Source organism: Dendrobates tinctorius, unplaced genomic scaffold (assembly GCF_039654945.1).
Source record: "Dendrobates tinctorius isolate UK_male_01 unplaced genomic scaffold, ASM3965494v1 ptg000075l, whole genome shotgun sequence".
Classification (NCBI taxonomy): domain Eukaryota; kingdom Metazoa; phylum Chordata; class Amphibia; order Anura; family Dendrobatidae; genus Dendrobates; species Dendrobates tinctorius.
The window spans coordinates 30,030,001-30,044,870 of NW_027361743.1; the positions used below are offsets into that span (position 1 = coordinate 30,030,001).

Consider the following 14,870-nt stretch of genomic DNA (forward strand, 5'->3'; position numbering starts at 1 on the left):
GGAAGACCACCATAGACATCAGGAGGTCTGCTGGTCCCACCGAAATCAGCAGATATTTTATTCTTATGTGTATGGACACCATTAGGCATGTACAGTTAGGTCCATATATATTTGGACAGAGACAACATTTTTCTAATTTTGGTTCTAGACATTACAACAATGAATTTTAAACAAAACAATTCAGATGCAGTTGAAGTTCAGACTTTCAGCTTTCATTTGAGGGTATCCACATTAAAATTGGATGAAGGGTTTAGGAGTTTCAGCTCCTTAACATGTGCCACCCTGTTTTTAAAGGGACCAAAAGTAATTGGACAATTGACTCCAAGGCTATTTCATGGACAGGTGTGGGCAATCCCTTCGTTATCTCATTCTCAGGTGTGGTGCTTGCATTTGGAAGGTTTTGATGTGAAGGAAACATGCGGTCAAAGGAGCTCTCCATGCAGGTGAAACAAGCCATCCAATGTTAATGTGGATATCCTTAAATGAAAGCTGAAAGTCTGAACTTCAACTGCATCTGATTTGTTTTGTTTAAAATTCATTGTGGTAAAGTCTAGAACCAAAGTAAGAAAAATGTCATCTCTGTCCAAATATAAATGGACCTAACTGTACATGTTCTCAATAGGATAAGGGGTGTGGTTCAGCTCTGGCAGTGGCTTATGTCTCTAAGAAAATATAAGACTTGGTCAATCGAAATCTAATCTGCCATCTGGGAAGAGTTGGTTCTTGAAGAGTATCTCCAGTTCTTTCAAGAAAATGGGAGATAAACAACAGTACTTGGCAGTGGCCACAAACAATGTACGAAGCTGCCGTGTTTCGCTCCCTATATTGCTTACATCGGACCGTGGATATCAGCAGATCAGTGGGGTGCCAGGCTGCGACGGTAATCATATTTTTTTAAAGTAAGAAAACCAAATTTAGAAAGAAAATCTAGTCTTTGGGTGCTTAGCATCAAATAAGAGCAATATACTAATATATTGTTATATTGCTCCAGTCAGCATGTGTCAGTGATGAAAAAGTAGAGCACGGAGTCCCCAGGGAACTGGCCCACTATTATGTCACTTGTGCTATCGCAAGGCTTAAAGGAAAGTCATCGTCAGAAAATGATCTATTGTTTAAATCAGATTTCTGTGCTATGTTTATTTTTATTTTTCTTTATTAAAAAAGAAAAAAAATAGTAATTCTGCAATTTCCACACGGGAAACTGGGGCATTATTAGACTCACTAATTGTGATTTCAGGAAGAATTTTCGGCGACATTTTGATACAGGAAAGATGTATATCTTTGTACCATGTTCATTTATAATGACCACGGACACGATAAAGATCCCCAATTCACATCAGGAATACAAGATCCCAGGTACTTTCAGCTGCATTACATCTAATGTGGTGTACTTAATTATTTGTACTACATGTCCAACAGGGGGTCTGTATGTGGGGGAGACAGGGCAAAAACTGAGAACAAGGATGAATGCTCATCGCCACACAATAGGAGAAAAAAGATTGGATCTACCTGTGGCAAAACATTTTTGCACGCCTGATCACAGCAACATGGATATTAAATTACTGGTATTGAAAGGTAACTTCACATCTCAGAGAGAGAGAAGAGTCTGTGAGTACAAATTCATGACGACCTTTGACACACTCAGTGCAGGAATGAATGTGTCGCATGGCTTTATGTCTTTTTACATCAATTAAGGAATTTGCTCCTAAGGCCTTGCTGGGGCATCACAACACATTAGGACACCCCAATCAGAGGACAATAAAACTTTCACTCCTTATTTATGAACTGGTCCAATATTTATGTTTATCCCTCTCCCATAATGATAGTTCTGCTTCACATCACTTGTCTTATCTATTGCGTTATTTCTGTGCTGTTTTGTGTATAAATATGTGACTCTTCAGATTTTGTATTAGTCTAGCCTGATGAAGAGACCTGAGTAGTCTCAAAAGCTTGCAATGTGTTACCATCTTTTCAGTTAGAAATTAAAAGGTATCAACCCCTGAGGACTCTCAATTCAGCAACATTTTCAAATTCAGGATGACAATGGCTGATAACTAGTGATGAGTGAACGTGCTCGAATAACGTGTTATCCGAGAATCTCGGGCGTGCTTGAATAATATGTTCCAGTCCCTGCAGGTGCCTGTGTTGCGGCTGTCTAACAGGCATGAATCATGCAGTCGCAGGGACCGGAACATATTATTTGAGCACGCTCAAGGTACTCGGATAACACGCAAGCATGCTCGCTCATCACTACTGATAAAGCCTCTATAAACAACTGATCCACCAATCACAATAGATGATGTCGCCGCCAACCCTGCTTCCCTCCATTCACAATGACCTTTGCACACGCAAAGTAAATTCTTCAATTCCAAAGATAGGGTCGGAGTCCGACCATTGTGGCTGTGTATATGAGGATTTTCTGAATAAATTGCAAATTAATGTGTAAAAAGCCCTGGTGGCCAGTGTGTAAACTGAAAAAATTGGAGTCCGGCTCAACAGGACTGGATTTTTCTTTTCTTTTTCAAAAGAAAATATAGTGCATACAAAAGAAAATTTTCATGGTCGACATGACCCAGTCGACGCGTTTCGACTGCACTAAGCAGTGAACGTGGCTTAAGTGAAGGACTCGCCTCTCCCTGCGCAGTAAGCTCTGCACAGGTCACAGCTCATGCTCACAACACTCTGCACACGTCTCTAGGTCAATTTCTAAGAAAATCTACGAGATGATGATCAGAGCAAGATGGTTGCCGCATAATAAAACTATAAAAAAAATCCCCCAAAAATGTGTAAATTATTTAAAAATAATTAAAAAAAAATCTAGGTTTTTATACATTTCTATTGACATGTTTATACCTATTATTGGAATCTTGGTATTTCCTATATTCTACTGATCAAATATAAAGCAAATATAGAAGTGACTCAGTTGCAGCTTCTCCAACACATAATATCGTGGGAGATGTAGAAGAAATGTGTAAAGAAAAAAAAAATGTTTCAGTTACAGGATCCGTGCAGCTGTTCTCTCGCTCTGACAAACCCCCCGCTTGGTATCAGCCCTGAGAAGGTGTGTGAATCGGAGATGTCCCAGATTGCGCTGGTTCTGGTCTTAGTGGCTGAAGCTTTGTTGCTAGGGAAAGAAATGGAGGAGCTTCCTAGGAGGCCACTTTGGCAAGACGAGTGGGGGAATTGAGGCCAGAGTTCCACTTCCGATCACATAAAGTGTTACATAGGGTAATCGTCAGGGAGCGGTCAGGTCCATAGACTGGTCAGGTCCATAAACTGGTCAGGTCCATAAACTGGTCTGTGTAGCTATGAAGGGAACATGAAATGCACTGATTGAAGCTGTAGTCAACCAAGCGCACACAACAGAACATTATCCGGAGCTGGATTGGCTAAAAGAGACTCGAAATGCATTTGTCAAAACGATCACTGAGAGATCTCTAAAATAGTGTGTAACGTCAGGTATAAAAGCATGAATGGCATCCCTAATGCAAATCTATAAACTATGGCCTCATAGATACCCTACAAACGGAAATTATAGGTTTAGTGGAAGAACAGGAATAGGGTTTGTTTTGCACACTTCTCTGACTATTCATCTGCTATGACTACTAGGGAGAAAAGTAATATGAGGTTGCTGTGACCACTGGGGAAGCAGAGGAGACTGCAAAAACTACTGTGGAAGTAAGGATCTGATAGGACTACTAAGGAGAAACATGATACGAGATTGCTGTGACTGCTAGGGAAGCAGAGGAGTCTGCTAAGGAAGTGGGGATCTGATGTGACTATTAGGGAGAAAAATAATATGAGGTTGCTGTGACTGCTGAGGGGACTGTTATAAATGAAAAGGAACTGGGGTTTGGTGTGACTACTGAGGAAAAAAGGAATATGAGGCTTCTGTGACTATAAAGGAAGCGGAGGAAACTACTGTGGAAGTAGGGATCTGATGTGACTACTAGGGAGAAAAGTAATATAAGGCTGCTGTGACTACTAGGGAGAAAAGTAATATGAGGCTGCTGTGACTGCTGAGGAAGCAGAGGGGACTGTTATGACTACTAAGTCAGTGGTTGGGGGGGTCTACGGGTCTACTGTTACTAAAGAAGTGAATGGAGGGCTGCTTTGACTATTGGAAAAGTGCATGTGAGGCTGAAGGGAGGGTCTGATATGGCCACCAAGGAAGTCTTTTTGTTCTATGGAGGTACTGTAATGACTAATCGGGAAGTCAAGGTGGAGTTTACTACTAGAGCGTAGGAGACAGAAACTTATGTGACTATCATTTAGAGTGGCTTTATTTTGTCTAATAGGGTGGATGAAAAACCTCCAGTGATGTGCACCGGTAGACGGACATAACCCAGGTTACAGGAGTTTGGGTTATTCTTTTCAGTCTTCCTTCACCTGGTTACGTGGACTAGTCCTACAGCACATTGCTGCTGGGTCCTAACATTGTGAGCAGTCTCCTACACATCCCTCTTGACAAATTGACAACTGGGTGTTACTAGTTGGGGGCATGTCCCTACACCATCTGACTCAATCTGCCCAATGAGTGCAAAGAGTATGCTACTCTGTAGAGACACGCCCCTATGACACGAAAAGTAGCAACATCCAACAATCATTTTTTTTCCCACAAATTTCTAGAATGAATAACAAAAGGAATAGCAAAAAGCAATGAGTTATAAAAAAAGATTCTCCAGGATTGTCATTTCATTAAAGGGGGATTGTGACGGTCTGACCATTGGGACCTCCACCGATCGGGGCCCTTTTATCCCTGTTAGAATGGAGCGCACATGCCCGACCACCTCTCTAGCGGGGATAAAAATGCCCCATTGTGATGATCAGACAGAGCCCCAGTGCTGAAGATAATTTCTTTTTTCTTTTCACCAGAAAGCTCCTTTAAGAATGAAAGTATTTACTCATACTTACTCATACTCACACATCTGTAAGGGAATAGGTCACTAAATTCAACAATACAAACTGCATCCATTGTTATATAAGTGTCTTGGACCTGACAAGCCTGATGTATTTATTACATATCCATAGAAAAATGATTTTTCAGAGTAAGTACACCAGCCTTACCAGGTGTAAAAGCTCTATTTAATAACCCATGCCATTTGTATTTTGAAGATCTGTTTTAAGCAATAGCTAATATATCAATGTGCAAGAGACATTATGGATGCAGCAGTCGTGCGACCGTCAAAGCCTTTACGGCAGCCGCAATTGTTCGCTTGCTCATCAAATGTTACAGGGAAGTCACCCAAGGGAAGAAAATAAATGGACGGACGCGGGGTATCACAGAGAGTGACGTCTTTTTTATTTTATGATATGCTGCCATTAGAAATCCGCCAAACTGTATAAAGTCTTCCGTATGGTGACAAAATACACGGAAGTGGAATTCTAACCGTGACGTTGCTTTCTGCCTATGCAGCAGTCAAAGTTTTCCTCTGGCCCCAGAGTCAGCCAAGGTAAATGTTTCCATAAGTCGGATAGGTTTTGGCAGCAGGCTTCCTCCTGGTCTGCGGCGGGGTATACACCTCTGTAATCAATACTGCATGTAACTTACCAGCACCCAAAGATCAACAGCTGACACATCTCATCTTACAGCCAATATACCCACGGGAGAAAGTGGATCCTTTTCCATGATTTTCACACATGGGACGTGGTGGTTTTAACCCCTTCTCTGCCCCCTAGCTGCAACATCCTGCAGAGGCACGGGAAGATCTGATGCTGCCTGCTACAGAATTTTTTTTATTTTTTTTTTAATCAACACATCTGTATTAGGATGTGTAAATATATCACATGCTAATCATGCCATTCATAGAGCCAAGCCAATGATGCCGACAGCGCGAGCAAAGGAGTTGCAGGTACCTATTGCATCAAAGGGGACGCTGGCCATACCGCTAGGAGACCACAACAAAAGAATTCAATTAGGCATGACTGATTCCAGAAGGCAAGGACAGCTCTGGTACTAAATGACCGGTTCCAAGGATCCCTATGGTTACAGGAACCCTACATTGGCGTGTGTGTCCCGGTCTGGCGACGCGTCGGTTGCGTCCATCATGTGCAATCAGCTGGATACTTCGCAGTGTCGGAGATTATGTGATGTATTCCTCTTGTACTCACATCTCAAGGGGAAAAAAATAATGGATTTTGCATATGTTGCAGTATTTTTTTCTAATTCACACTTTCACATAAATCTTCCCCTAGACAACGCTTTCCCCATCTCAATACTCAACTTTCCCATTGCATCAAGGAAATGAATTACGGAACATAATTTCCACTTGTCTCCCAATGAAAGTTCGCTCAAAGTCGATATTGGAGAATGGACGTTATTAGCAATTGTGCAGAATTTATAGAATGTGTGCAAAACAAAGGAAGCTCCATCTGACAGCAAGAAAGCAGCCCTGCCCAATGTCAGAGCTCACAATACACCCCCCCACCCATCATGCATCAATGAGCTGTAGACCCCCTTATCCCTCTCTTCCTCCCCCCCCTTAGAAATAAAGAAGTTAACTCACCCCTGTCTGTGATATCCCCCTAGGCAACAAGCCAGGGTTGCGCTCGCAGCACATATATGTGTTAGATACACAGAATAGTCCTGATCGCCCAATATGCCTGAATGGGAGAGGTGACGGTCAGAGTGCCCCCTCCTCCTCCTCCTAATGCTGCTGCTGACACACTCCTGCCAAGGCTCCGCTGCAGCTCAACCCAGACTATAGTTACCCAGGAAACCTAAAAACCCACCCCATCCTAGTATAGAAAGACAGTCGCCGTCCTTGAATGACAGTTGCTCTGGACCAATAGGCTTTGAGAAGGGAGTATGCGATTGCTCATGCAGTTGCTGTAGCCTGGTAAAAAGCAAGTGACAGGTTAGGGATCAGAGTACCTACCTCTGGAGTTGGCATCAGTGTAAGCATTAGCATCCGTTAATGTAAAATATAATCAGCGGATTAAATTACTGGCTGGAGAAATATATATATTTTTTAATATATTAATATATATAGCACCAACATGTTCCGCAGCGCTTTACAATTCAGAAAGCAAAAACAATAAATGATCTGAAACAAACCTGGAACGTTCTATACGATCGGCGAGAACTGCAGGAAAAGGAACGATGGTTCTGTATCCACCTGGAAATAACAGACACACGTAACTGTTACAATGTGCAATCAAGGCAGATTCATGCCCACAATGAGAACGTGGTTTCCATCATCAGAACAAATAAATAAAGAAAGAGTTTGATGTCTGCTTTATAATGAAATTGATTTCCCCATGACATGCGTGACCATTACATTACTGGTGGGGGGGGAGGACGTGAAAGATGCATGCATTGCTATCGGAAGTGCAGGCTTATTCCTCAGAGCTGCATTATAAGCACAGATGGAACAATGAATGGGACGCCTGCTTTTTGGTCTTTAAATGGGAAGAATTGCAAATTGCATAAGTGTTTGCTTTAATCAATGGATCGTAGACATAAAATCTCGAGTTTTCCTACTTTGCATACCAAAAATTGATCGAACATGTGTAATTAAATTCATAATATTGCGACGTCCGGCGCTACAACCATACACTCTCTAATGTCTGTCCCTGCCAAAACATCCTGGCATCAGCCAGTGAAGGCTGTCCTACTAAATTCTACAGTCGCTCTCCTATCACCTGTCCAGCAAAGATAGACACTTAGAGGGGTGGCCCGAAGGCAAAGTCATTTTCAATCCAAATCCCTATCTATTTAGTGCCATTATTTAAATTATTTTATAATACATTTGCATAAAAAAATCCTTAACCTTCTCTAATTACACATTACTCTAATTACACTATCTAACTGCTTTTTTTTCCCCCTACTTCCTTTTTAGGCTGTGTGCACACGATGCAGATTTGTAGCGGATCCGCAGCGGATTTTACCGCGCAGAAACGTTGCATATCCGCATTGTGATGTACAGTAGCCTTAAAATCAATGTAAAAAAAAAACACTGTGCAGACGCTGCGGATTTTTCCGCGCGGTTTTCCCGCGGTACAAAATCCGCAGCATGTTACTTCTTTTGTGCGGTTTTCCATCTCCCCTGTCTCCAAAACCGCAGGGGGAAAACCGCACAAAAACCTGCATGAAAACCGCATGAAAAATGGAAGAAATCCGCAGGAAAAATGCAGGTCATTTGACCTGCGGATTTCTTCCATTCTGCGCGGAAAAATCCACAGGGCCAAAAAGTACGTCTGCACTCAGCCTGTATGATGCCTAGTTTGAGAATTCCAGTGCATACTCAAGCGAAGTGTCATCAGGGGGAAGAGGCTGCGGTCACAGCGACGCTCATTTCAGGAGCTGAGCTAGACACGGTAAGGCTATGTGCACACGTTGTGGAGTATCCCGCGGATTTTTCTGCACAAAATCCGCAGCTCTTGGCAGAAAACGCATGTGCGGTTTTGCCGCGGTTTTGATGCGTTTTTGTCGCGGATTTGATGCGCTTTTTCAGTGCGGCTTTGCCTGCGGATTTGCCTGCAGTTTTGTACACTAAATAAAGATATGTTATTTAACAAAAAAAAAGACTTGTGATGTCATTTCTGTCCAACCTCCTCATTTACATTGGTCCAACCCACACTCCATTAGATAGATAGATAGATAGATAGATAGATAGAAGGATAGATGGATGGAAGGATAGATGGATGGAAGGATAGATGGATGGATAGATAGATAGATGGATAGATAGAAGGATAGATAGATAGATAGATAGATAGATAGATAGATAGATAGATAGATAGATAGATAGATAGAAGGATAGATAGATAGAAGGATAGATAGATAGGGTTAGTGCTAGGGTTAGGGCTAGGGTTATAGGACCTCTTTCCCGGCGGAGGGATATACATCGCGGAGGATTACCTCCGCCTGTCATTTTCAGTGCTGGAGCCCCTGGAGAGCGGTTGTTCTCCACGGGAGATCGTCGTGGGACTCTCGATAGTAATTGGACTACAACGGAAAGGTAAATATAGGTTGGTTTATTATTTTATATTTACTACAAGACATCGATGGCTTCGGGGACCTAGGTGTGTGCGGTGAGTACGTACTCTATGCTATGTGTTGTATGTTATATGTTCTGTATGTTATATGTTCTGTATGTTACATGTATGTTCTGTATGTTATATGTTGTATGTTCCGTATGTTATATGTATGTTCCGTATGTTATATGTTCTGTATGTTGTATGTTTCGTATGTTATATGTTCTGTATGTTGTATGTTTTGTATGTTATATGTTCTGTATGTTGTACGTTCTGTATGTTATTTGTTATATGTTGTATGTTCTGTATCTTATATGTTGCATGTTCTGTATGTTATATGTTCTGTATCTTATATGTTGTATGTTCTGTATGTTATATGTTCTGTATGTTATATGTATGTTCTGTGTGTTACATGTTGTATGTTCTGTATGTTATATGTATGTTTTGTATGTTATATGTTGTATGTTCTGTATGTTGTATGTTCTGTATCTTATATGTTGAATGTTCTGTATGTTATATGTATGTTCTGCATGTTGTATGTTCTGTATCTTATATGTATGTTATATGTATGTTCTGTGTGTTATATGTTGCATGTCCTGTATGTTATTTGTATGTTTTGTATGTTATATGTTGTTTGTTTTTTTTTTACATTCAACACATTAGCCGGATGATGGGACCACTACTGTCCCATCATTGGCTAATGTGTCAATCACTGTCAGGGTAGCAGGCATCGCCGGATGGGAGTTGTAAGTCCCATCGGACGATGCCTGCATACACATACACACATACATACACAGCCCCGCACCCCCCCACCCCGCCGGACAGACCGATGCCCCGCAGCCCCCCCACAGCCCCGCACGGACCTCTGACAGCCCTGCACAGACCTCCGACAGCCCCACACAGACCTCCGACAGCCCGATGACAATTGCAAAGGCCCCGCCAGCCCGATGAGCCCCGCAGATACCCGCACCCACACATAGCCAGCACACACATACACGCCCAGTCACCGCCCACACTCCGCCCCCACTCTTCCCCCCTCCCGATCTGCAGCGTTTCATCCACAGCAAAGCCACAGATCTTTTTGAGAACTGCGGTTTTGCTGTGGATCAATGCAAGTCAATGGGTGCAGAAACGTTGCAGAACCGCCCAAAGAATTGACATGCTGTGAAAATGAACCCGTAGCTAATCCACGCGGATTTTTCTGCAGCATGTGCACAGCGGTTTTCAAATCCCATTGACTTTAATGCTACTGTACAACGCAGCAGAATCTGCTGTGGACCCTCAGGGCCAAAAATGCTGTGGATCCGTGGGAGAATCCGCAACGTGTGTACATAGCCTAAGATATGCACTGTGCGATGTGCACAGTGTCAGCGCGCAATCTGTCGCCAGCTCAGATCAGCAGTAAAGAGCCAGCACCAGAGCCGTGTCATAATACCAGCATGTAGAGACCAGTGTCACCATTTCAAGTGATATCACTAGTCTATGTAGTGGAGTAACTAAAGTCTTTTGGGCCCAGGTGCAAAATTTGGACCGGGCTCCCCCATCCTGAATACATTCTATAAATATATACTGTAGATTATATATTGCATTGACAAAAAATTAAGAGACCACTGCAAAATTTTCAGTTTCTCTGATTTTTCTCTTTATAGGTATATTAGCTGAAGAGCCCGGCGCTGCCCGGGCATAGTAACTAACAACGGTTTGTTATAACAAATTATAATGATTATATCTAAGCACTAAATTTTGTATTTATTTTCAGAAATTGAGAAATGGTCAAAATAACAAAAAAAAATGCAGTGCTTGTAGACCTCAAATAATGCTAAGAAAACAAGTTCATAATCATTTAGAAACAACAATACTAATGTTTTAACTCAGGAAGAGTTCAGAAATCAATATTATGTGGAATAACCATGATTTTTAATCACAGCTTCCATGCGTCTTGGCATGCTTTCCACCAGTCTTTCACACCGTGTTTGGGTGACCTTATGCCACTCCTGGTACAAAAATTTAAGCAGTTATTTTTTGTTTGATGGCTTGAGGTTTTCAATGGGGTTCAGGTCTGGAGATTGGGCTCGCCATGACAGGGATTTGATGTGGTGATCCTTCATCCACACATTGACCTAGTTGTGTGGCATGGCGCATTGTCCTGCCGGAAAAAACAGTCCTTAGAGTTGGGGAACATTGTCTGAGGAGAAGGAATCAACTGTTGTTCCTGGATAACCTTGATTCATACATCCTTCGCAAAGATTAACCTGCCCAATTCAGCCTTGCTAAAGCATCCCCAGATCATCACCGATCTTCCACCAAATTTCACAGTGGGTGCAAGACACTGTGGCTTGTACGCCTCTCCAGGTCTCTGTCTAACCATTAGATGACCAGGTGTTGGGCAAATCTGAAAATTAGACTCATCAGAGAAGATTACCTTACTCCAGTCCTCTATGGTCCAATCCTTATCGTCTTTGGCAAACTGCAGCCTGGCTCTCCTTTGCTTCTCATTGATGAAAGGCTTTTTTCTAGCTTTACATTATTTGAGCCCTGCCTCTAGGAGCCTGTTATGAACTGTTCTTGCCATGCACTTCACCCCAACTACCATTTGCCATTCCTTTTGTAGGTCACTGGATGTCATCCTGCGGTTGCTGAGTGACATTCACAAAAGCAGGGACTAGCCCAGCCCCTGAAATGAACGCAACTGATGATGCTTAATTTTAGGAAGGGGGTAGGGGCTGCAGCATTATCAAATGAAGCATAATCAAGAATGAAGTAGGGAAAAAATAGAAAAGCAATTAGATAATGTAGTTCGATAATTTTTAATGCAAGTATATTAGAATATAGTTTAGATTATTGCACTAAATAGATATGGATTTAGGATGAAGATTACTTTGCCATCAGACTACCTTTTAATACAGAAACTGTTTTCTATCCGATATGGAGAAACTTCATAACTAGCTTTCTAGATATTTGAGGCTCAGGTTATAATCTGTCGTAAGAAGACGGTATCCTGTCCTTTGCGCTAACCCACTGTAGAAAAATGAATTCTATAACTGGATTGGATTCTTCCTATTTCATTGTCCGTATGTGGACCACAACGCCAAGACTGACCTCAGGTCTTCTGACCCAACTTACAGCCTTATCCTATGAGGCTGTACGTACGGGTCAGGAGAGACTCTAATGGGTCAGTCTAAGCATTGCGGTCTACCTATGGACCTGTGTGAACCCGGCATTAGGCTACATTCACACGTCCACTTCCTTTTTTACATCTATCAAAATCGAATAGTTTTTTTCTCATGTGTCGCCCATTTTACATCTGTGTTGCCCCGGTTTTTAATCATCCGTTTTTAAAAACTGTAGTAGAAGAAGGTTTAAGCATACTCACAGCCGCAGATTCTTTACTGTAAGGCTAAGTGCACACGTACCGGAACTCTCGCGGAAATTACCGCGAGAATTCCGGAATTCCAGTCCGCGGGAAAATCGCATTTTAAATTCCCGCGATTTTCCCGCGGAAAAACTAGCATTTTGCAAGCGTAATTAGCTTGCAAAATGCTAGCGTTTTCCAAGCGATCTGTAGCATCGCTTGGAGAACTGATTGACAGGTTGGTCACACTCGTCAAACATAGTGTTTGACGAGTGTGACCAACTTTTTACTACTGAGGCCGCCTATGCAGCGTCAGTAGTAAAAGATAGAATGTAAAAAAAAATAAAAAATTGTGTTATTCTTACCTTCCGACGTCCCGCGCATCCGTTCCCAGTAATCCTTTGCGAAAATGCCCGCGGTGACGTCCGTTCTCGCGGGATCGCGATGTCTCGCGGTAATTCAAGATGACGTCGCGCGAATGACCGCGAGACTTTGCGATCCCGCGAGAGCGGACGCCATCGCGGGCATTTTCGCAAAGGACTACTGGGAACGAGAGCGTGAAGAGAAGCGGGAAGACTGCGCGGGACGTCGGAGGGTGAGAATAACAATATTTTTTATTTTTAAATTCTATTTTTTACAGGGATATGGTACCCAAAGCCCGGAGAACAGTCTCCTCTCCACCGGACCGTGGGTACCATCCGCAATTGTTCAGCTTACTTTCCGCATGGTGTGCACAGCCACATGTGGGAAGTAAGCGGAACAATGCATTCCTATGGGTGCGGGATCGCCGCGATTCCACAAATTAATGAGCATGCTGCGGTTTTTACCGCGAAGCGATTCCGCCGCGGTAAAAACCGCAGCATTAGCACAGCATTGCGGAATCCCATAGGAATGCATGGGATGCTTATTTTTCACGTTTTCGCGGCAAAATCGCGCGGTTAAAACCGCCGCGGAAACGCGAAAAAAACGCCACGTGTGAACTCAGCCTAAGAGCAGTGAGACTATGGAACTCTCTGCCATATGATGTTGTAATGAGTGATTCCCTACTAAAATTTAAGAAGGGACTGCATGCCTTTCTTGAAAAGTATAATATTACAGGGTATATACACTAGTTTCCTTAATATTGCGTTGATCCAGGGAGCTAGTCTGATTGCCGTATGTGGAGTCGGGAAGGAATTTATTTCCCCAATGTGAAGCTTACTGTTTGCCACATGGGTTTTTTTTGCCTTCCTCTGTATCAACATGTTAGGGCAAGTTAGGATAGGATATCGGAGGAACTAGATGGACTTAAAGTCTCCCTTCAACCTTAATATCTATGTTACTATGTAGAAAAAGATTTTCTGAATTTTATTTCCATTTACTCTCAGCAGTGGATCAGAAAAAAATGGTTGAAACATAGATGTAAAACATGTTTTTTTCTGTTTTCTGCACCTTTTTCATACAGAAATAGATAAGAATAAGAGATGCCCTGTGTTTAAGAGTGTGGACACACAGATCTGTTAAAATAATCACTAATAATTCACTAATCTCTATGGGTCAGTGTGCTGTCTGTTTTAAAAAAACGGAAAAAACAGGGATGAGATAAATGTAGCCTAATTCACAGTGGCATATTTGGACCAAATGTGGTTTTCCTGGTTGTTTCTTTCATACAGTTATATAGTTAATGAAAAAACCACTAAACTCACTTCCCCTGGCATCCTGCATCAATGTTTCCTTGGACCCCTGCCGGTCTCTGTAGACCCAGCCTCCAGCAATGATGAGTTGTCAATTATTAGCGCTGTGGCATGAAGCTAGCTGCAGCGGTCACAAGTGACAGGTTTCCAAGGAATGGAAGGGCATTGGCTGCAGTGGTCACATGACTATCCAGAAGAAGTATAAAGACCGGTAGGGAACTCAAAAAGTTTTCTTCTCTTAGAGAAGAAAAGAGGCAGAAGATGGGTAAGTTGAGGGTGCTTAAAAGGGGTTGTCCCCTTCTCAATCCCTATGTTTCCCACTTGTAAAATAACAACCATTAAGGTATGTTTCCACGGTCAGTAATTGCTGCGGATTGGACGCTGTGTACAACTGCAGTGTCCAATCCGCAGCGACCAGATGTTACAGCATAGCAGAGGGGATTTACGACAAAGGTGCAGGTGGCAGACCTGCGTATAGGCACATGCGGCGCGTCTTTATAGACCGCAGCATGTCTATTTATCTTGCGGAGAAGCTCAGCCTCCGCAAGATAAATATCACAGCCTATTTATAGGACGCGGTGATTCCGCATGGTTCAATGAACCAATGCGGAATCACTGCGCGTACAAAAGCTGACAGCGATTTGGACGGAGCTGCGTCCAAAGCGCTGCCAATACTAAACGTGGAGACATACCCTTATACTCACCTCCGGTGCTGCGTTCCAGTAATGTCGGCATTGGCTCTCCTGGGCATTGTGTGACATAGTTATGAGGCAGTGTTCACACAGGAAATGCAAAGCATCCGGCTGAACCTATTAGTGATGCCACATACAGATTACATTTTTTGTGCATTATCATACCAAGCGGCCATG

At 42.6% G+C, this 14,870-nt stretch overlaps 1 protein-coding gene across 4 annotated transcripts in view; it reads right to left on the reverse strand.

Annotated features, from left to right (window-relative positions):
- LNX2 (ligand of numb-protein X 2) overlaps positions 1-14,870 on the reverse strand; it is a 262,034-nt gene that overhangs the window by 210,092 nt on the left and 37,072 nt on the right. For 2 of the 4 annotated variants that reach the window (XM_073583140.1, XM_073583135.1), the window contains exon 2: positions 7,058-7,118. The exons of 1 other annotated variant lie outside the window; for it this stretch is intronic. The gene's annotated coding sequence lies outside the window, so the exon portion shown is untranslated. Of the gene's footprint in view, positions 1-6,506; positions 6,724-7,057; positions 7,119-14,870 lie in introns of those variants that run through there. One more of the 4 variants, XM_073583136.1, reaches the window with a different exon arrangement.